A 7,215-nucleotide genomic window follows, 5' to 3' on the forward strand; every position below is an offset into this window, starting at 1 on the left:
TCAATCTTTTTATACACTTTTTCACCCAGGTAACCTCCAAAAATATTTAGCTCTCCAAGTATCACCATAATGGTACTGGTAAAATTGGAAATGATTTCGTGTAGCAGGTTTTATTACGATACAGTCATAAAATTATTTTGTGTAAGCCGCTTTAAAAATATGCGCAGTTGTAACATGAATCTTGCGCTTGAATATATGAAAACAAAAAACAAAAAAATGACTATTGAAAAGCTCAAGTGCAAGTGCTACACGTCATAGCAATACCCAAACACGATGCAGTAAACTGTTTGGATGCTCATCAAATGTTTCGTTGGCAATTCCATGACATCACTGTTGTGATGCTTGACAAATGTACCATCATTATTTCATTCACTTTTTTTTTTTAATTAAAAAAAAAAAAGAGTTTTATATATATATATATATATATATATATATATATATATATAAGTGAAATCCTTATATACTTTTTGTAAATGTGGCTTGACTTCCATGCAGTTTTGTACATTGCCCACCCCTCTTCTAAAAAGTGCTTTGGAGACTACCAGCGGGGGATGTGTGGTTGGTTGGAGAATAGGCCACATTGGCAGCTCATTGCTTTTTATGGTGCTGGAAACACCGATAAAGAGAGATGAAGGTGGGGGGCCGCGGGTGGTTGTGGGGGTGAGGAATGCAGCGTTTAGACATAAAGTAAGACAGTGTGGGCAGGGATTGCCTTAATCTGAACACTGTTGCATGAATGTGGCCCACTGCAATAAAAACATGACAGCACTCTCGACATGCAATGTGTATGTGTAAACATTTGAATGTGAATGTGTACTTAATCACTCAACACATGGCAGATGTGTTCAGGGATTATTTCGCTGATGGAAACTAGTATTTACCTTTATGTCACAAATATTTTATGATTGTGCAATACATTTCATCGAAAGATTAGTGTTCAGAGAGAATATGCGCCAGAAATTGCAAGATAATAGCATGGATCGGCAGACTTTTAATCGGCCAATAAACCATATTTGGTAGGTGGACCCGAACGCCTCATTGAAAACACGTCATGTGCAAAGAAAAATCATAATAAAAATGACAATTAAGATTAAAGAGTTTTACATTTCGATCCATCCAGTGTGCTGGATGGATCGAAATGGAAACTGGAGTACCCGGAAAAAACCCACGCAGGCATGGGGAGAACATGCAAACTCCACACACACATGCAAACTCCACACACACACAGGGATGATTATTATTTCTAATCCCAGACTGCTTTCCAGTGCAGTTGAGCGCAGTGGAAGATAACAACATCTGAAGATATATTGAAGTGTCACCGTGTATACTTTTGCAAAGCAATTCCTCAAATGGCTGTTGAAGACATCGGTGTTGTCTAATATTACCTGTGACGCTGCACTGGATCCACCTTGCGGGGGGCTCAAGTGGCTGCCATTGACCTTTTGTCCACGGAAAAAAAAAAAAAAAGTGGCCAATGGTGTCAACTTGACGGCGTGGACAATGCAGGTCAGCGTTTCACACGTCAATGAGTCAATTAACATGAGGGAGCAGCTGATCTCTACTGGTGTGAATGTCCAGTTCAGGGATGACAGGACGCCGCGCTGGGCTTTTGTGCCACAGCGTCAGGGGACCGACTAATTACTATTGAGCGCTGGGAGCGGGACAACCAGCCTGCAGGCAATCGATACGGTGACCTGCCAGAGAAGTGAACCACTGTATCACAAAAGTCAAATGGCGTAAAACTATTCCGTTGCGTTCATAGTGAAAATTCACAAGAGGCTTTGTCGGCTCGGCATTTCTTTATGCGTCTGAATTACGATGCAAGACAACAGGGGTAGGGAACTCCAGCTCCTCGAGAGCCATATTCTGCTTCTTTTAGATCCTTCTCTACTCTGACACACCTGATTCAATTGCTCGTGATCATTTCAGGCCTGCACGCAGCTTGCTGATGAGCTGATCAAGTAGGGATCTAAAACAGGCAGGATATGGCTCACGACGGACCGGAGTTCCCCACCTCCTGCACTACAGTTTCTGTCCCTAGTTTGTTATGCAAATAGATTAGCAGGCATGACTGATGCACATGATTGTTTTTCACCGGCTTAGGTGACAAATTTGATTGACCCAAGCGAACTCTGCCTAGCAACAAGTGACCACCCAAACATGCAAAGGGCTAACTTGTCACCATTATGTGCCTTGACTTTAGGTTAGTCCGATCTGATGTTGCTCCTTTTTGTTTCATTGTATTTCATAGCTAATACAGAGTAGTGGTTCAAGTACAATGTGGAATGTGTTTAAATAGATCCATAATCATTATAGTGTCTTCATTCTCATTGATTCCTGTGGTAGAGGGTCTTTAATGCTCACCCTAAATTTTCGCCTATTATAATAGTTTCTCATTCAAACCATGAACCCAAAACACTTAAGTATAATTTTCAAACATATTTATAACATTAGCCTTAAAAATAAGTAGCTTACAAGTGATTTGATTAAAAATGATCTCTTTAATTAATCAATTCTCTCTACCTTCATTCTTATCAGGGTCATAGGGTTCACTTTTACTTTAATTTGTGTGTGTGGGGGCGTGGCTTGGCTGTCCTGAGCCTTTGACAGACTCTCATTTATAGTTAAACGAGAAATTAATATGTGAATAATGCATACAGTGTAAAGTAAGAATCGTATTTATATTAGCATCTGTTTCCTGTTCTAAGGGCAGCGCGTCACAAAAACGTGTAAGAAAAACTATTTCATTCTTTTCGATGCTGAAATCCCACAAAATCTCACAAGACATCCTGACATGCGGTCAAGCCAAAGAGGAAAGGCTGCATCATAGAGTATAGAGCTTTAGGGCTCAACAAGTAATGTAGTCTTAAGCCTCTTTAATACTGTGTGTGTGTGTGTGTGTGTGTGTGCGTGTGTGTGTGTGTGTGTGTGTGTGCGTGTGTGTGTGTGTGTGTGTGTGTGCGTGTGTGTGTGTGTGTGTGTGTGTGAGTGTGTGTGTATGTTGCGTTATCCAAGCCAGTGGGAATGTAGGTTATGGAAGAAACATTTTGCAAAATGCAGATCAAAGGAAACACTTCCATAAATGGAATGCATTTCAGTCAATAGCAGACCTTTCATGATCCCGTCCCATCTCTCATGGTCTTTCCCCAACCTTTGATGTGACAAGGCGCCCCCACTGTACATTACAAATATCTCACAGCACACCACCAAACAAATGTCACAAAATGGACAAGTATTTAAATAATGATGTGACTAACGGAAAACAAAGCTGATACATGAAATGCAAAAGGTGGTTGGGCACACAGGATTATTGTGCCCTTTGCCCTCGAATGGAAGAGGATTTAATTCTTCTGCCTGTGTGTGTCGTTGGCGTAGAGAGAACTGTCGATGAACAAAGTGTTTTTGCCTCAATGAAGTGAAATTGGATGATTTCCCAAGGTATTCTTGATGATTTCTCACGGGGATACTAGGATGCCACAAAACCTGGAGGAGAATCGCTGCCCTATGAAATGAAAGCGAAGGGATTACCATGACGTGCTGTTATTAGGAGACTTGAGGGCACCGGACACATTAGATGATCAAAATCATCCAGTTCAAAATTCCTGACATTTTTATTTTGATGATTTTGGTTCCTGTGTTTAGCTACATAATAGAGTCAAAATATTAGAAAGTAGTTGTACAGTAGTTGTATGCGATTGCTGCAACTTGAGTTATAAACATATTGATGGTCTAATAAGGCACATGCTGAATAGGAAAATATAAGTTGTGATCTGACAAGAAAAAAAAACCCTCCATACCTGATGAAATTGCTTTATTTATTTTTCAAAAAAGTAATTATTTATTATTTTAGTAATATAAGTGGTATTTTTAAAGAAAAAAGTCCTAATGTTGCACAGATTTTTTGTGAGGAAAAAATAAGATAAGATAAGAAAACCTTTATTAGTCTCGAAATCTCACCCTTTTTAAAAAATTAACACATTTTCAAGAAAAAGGTTTTTAGTATTTTGAGAAAGACAAAACAATTGATTATTTCACGAATCTTAGAGAAAAGCGTCTTAACAATAATAAAGTTGTGTTAAAAAATGTTTTGTTTTTGTTGGTACTAAAGCAGTCATAGTTTTGTATGTGCTGCTCTGTGTCTACGATGGGGCCTCCCACGTGCATCACAAAGGATGTGAAGCAGTGGACTTTTTTGGCTGCACAGATTCTCCCATCAACTTAAGTGTGTCACAAACACGCCTTCATGAAATGTGCGTACTCTGGGTGGAGTGAAAATGAAATGAAGGCGTTCCCTGTTTATATCTCTCCGCAAAATCATGCGCCTTTCCTCTTGCACGCTCCAGAGGCTGTAGTTGGTGAAACAGCGGGTGATGACTGTTCACCGGTTGATTCGTGCTGACGTGCGGACCAGGCAAAAGCATTTGCCTTCACTCCAAAGTGACCGTTATTTATACCATTTAAGATTCTTTCGAAACAAATAAAGAATTAAAGGCGTGACATTTACGCTCTGATAACAGTTGAGGTCTAAAAAGGCTTTTTAGAAAATCACATGATGGCGACTGCTAGGTGGACCTAAATGTCATTCCATCATATGCATTCATTTATGTAAAATGACCTATATGTATTCATTTATTTAAATAAGATGATTTATGTGCATTTTTCTTGCAAACCTATTTATTTGTATTGACTATATGTAGGCATATATCACATTTTGTGGCATTTCGCAGACAAGAAAAGTTTAAAGTTGTACCGTATTTCTTTAAATGAACCTCATTCTTACTTTATTTCTTATTTTTTATGAATGAATTTGTGCTCATTGGACTGATTTGTCCCTTCAAAACTATACAGTACAGTAAAACGCCTTAATTAACAGAGCAGTCACTGTGAAATAGCATTCCCTCAGGGGACTTATGCTGCTCACAATCCTTACACGGTGTCCCAAATCTCTTCTGCAAATGAGGAAATGTGTTCTTGGAAGTTCACTGTAGTCTCTAATCTTTTGTGCAAAGGATTAGTGTCATATTTTTTATTTATTTTTTGTATGTGTTTGTTCATTGTGTCGTTGTGTGTCACAAAATAAACAAATCTCGTTTGTGTTGGGTTACCCAATGAAACAAAAGGCTAGTATATTGGATGGGATTATTAACGTACTGAGCCACCGCAGAATATTTTCGAAAATGAGTTGTGTAAGAAATATGTAATAATATGTAATAAACATGCTACAACACAATTTTGCATTTAATCGAAAAAAAAAACATTTTTAATGCATAAGTAGTTATTTATGAAAATTTTCAGCTATGTTTGGGGAAAAGAATTTGAGTGAGCAGTTTTGGATGGTTTGGACTTGTCCAGAGGAGGGACCGAACAGAAAGCAGTTGCACCGAACCGAAACATCAAATATATACCTGTATATATATACATGGAGCGCACTTGTATACAGGTAGTGCTTGCGCGGTTAACTTTGCTTAGTGCTAGCTAGCTGGTTCAACTGAAGACAGATGGATTTGTAACTTAACCAAAAGCAGTCCAACACGCTGGGTTCTACTGTTGCCCAATGTATGGCGATGGTCCATAGAGGTTAAAGTAAGTTCTATGACGTTTCTGTAGGTTTATGCAGCTAGTTCTCAGCCGCAGAGGTTCACTCTGACATGTTGACCATCAAATCGGACTTCAGAGAGGGCAAGACATTCTATGTGCAACATGGAGGTTTACCATGGACCTATTTGTCACTAGTGTGTGTGTGTGTGTGTGTGTGTGTGTGTGTGTGAGTGTGATGTAATACAATCAAACCTAACTCAATAGAATATTCCACTGTGCGGTACAGAGCATATGCAACGTCAAGCGAGGCATAGAGCAGGGATGCCAAGACATTGGAACCCGGTGTAAGGCACATCAGGGATGTGGGTTAATTAGCTGCTAAGTAGCTGCTTGCGTCACGAGGAGCTCTAAATTAGACATACTTTTACATTGACATGCTTTGAGAGGGGCAGAGAATATCTTGAATTCATTTGAAAATCACCACTAAGGCTGAATGCTAATGCTTGGAAATGAAAAATACAAAATGTGACCTGAGTTTAGCTTGCATCACTTAGATTTCCTATCATGTTCAGAGGGATTGTTTTATTGTTTTCAATGTTTTACGGTGGTTAACCACATCTCCATCTTCTATAAATGATGATGTCCATCAACCTGATGCGTACGTTGGCATTTCATCTTCACCACTGGACAATGTAGCTTCACTTCACTCTGACGTCACCGAACTGCCTGAACCTGAAGACCCGCATCTTATCGAAAAAAAATAGAAGAGGCGCAATAAAGGGAAGCTTGTGGAAAGCTTTAAGTGTTTCTGTGAATTACTGTCTTTAAAAAGCCTCCCGCAGCCACCAACAAAACATCTTTGCAGGACTAATTGCTGATTTCCAGACCACCTCAATGACATAAGGCACCCTATTTTCGAGTCGGTGCAAATCCGACGCAGTACGCAATCTGGGCAGAAGCGAGTTAGACTGGGTGTTAATTTCACTGACTTATGGCGTATTTTAAAAAAGTGGGCTGTTTGCGCCGCAATGAGAGTGAACACAGCCCACTCCATTCAGTGTCAAACAAAATTCTGAACTGCCTGAGTTGCCTCCACCTCAGAACGAGAACTCTGATGCATGCCCTTCTTTTGTGTATGAATCTGTCCAATTCTTTCTTTTTTTGTTTCACTTCTGTCTGCTAAGTCTTATGCTCAGTTGTTGGCAAACAAGGGATGGGCATTTTTCATTTTCTGATAGTGGACATTGCACCATAGTTTCAGCAAATCTCCTGAGGCCCATGGTAACGGGTCAGTCCAAGGCGGTGGACAAGTGACTCAAGTCAAGTCAACTGTATTTATACAGCACAAAACAACCACCGTTGTATACAAAGTGCTGTGTATGAACCAAAAATAATTCATACAACAACAAACAATAAATTAACAAACAGTAAAACTAAAAAATCAAGTTTCATGCTGAGCCAAAACCCAAAGAATAAAAAGGAGTTTTAAAAATGAGCAGCTAGGGGGCTTGCTCAACGTTCAGTGGGAGGTCATTCCAAAGAGAGGGCCCAGCAACGGAAGAGGCTCAATCCCCTCTGAGCCTCCGCTTAGTTCTTGGTACCTCTAATAGTGTCTGGTCCGTAGAGCTGAGGCACCAGGCAGGTGCCTAGGGGAGCTGAGAGAGGTAAGGTCAGGCG

This window comes from Hippocampus comes, unplaced genomic scaffold (assembly GCF_001891065.2).
Source record: "Hippocampus comes isolate QL1 unplaced genomic scaffold, H_comes_QL1_v1.1 scaffold322, whole genome shotgun sequence".
NCBI lineage: Eukaryota > Metazoa > Chordata > Actinopteri > Syngnathiformes > Syngnathidae > Hippocampus > Hippocampus comes.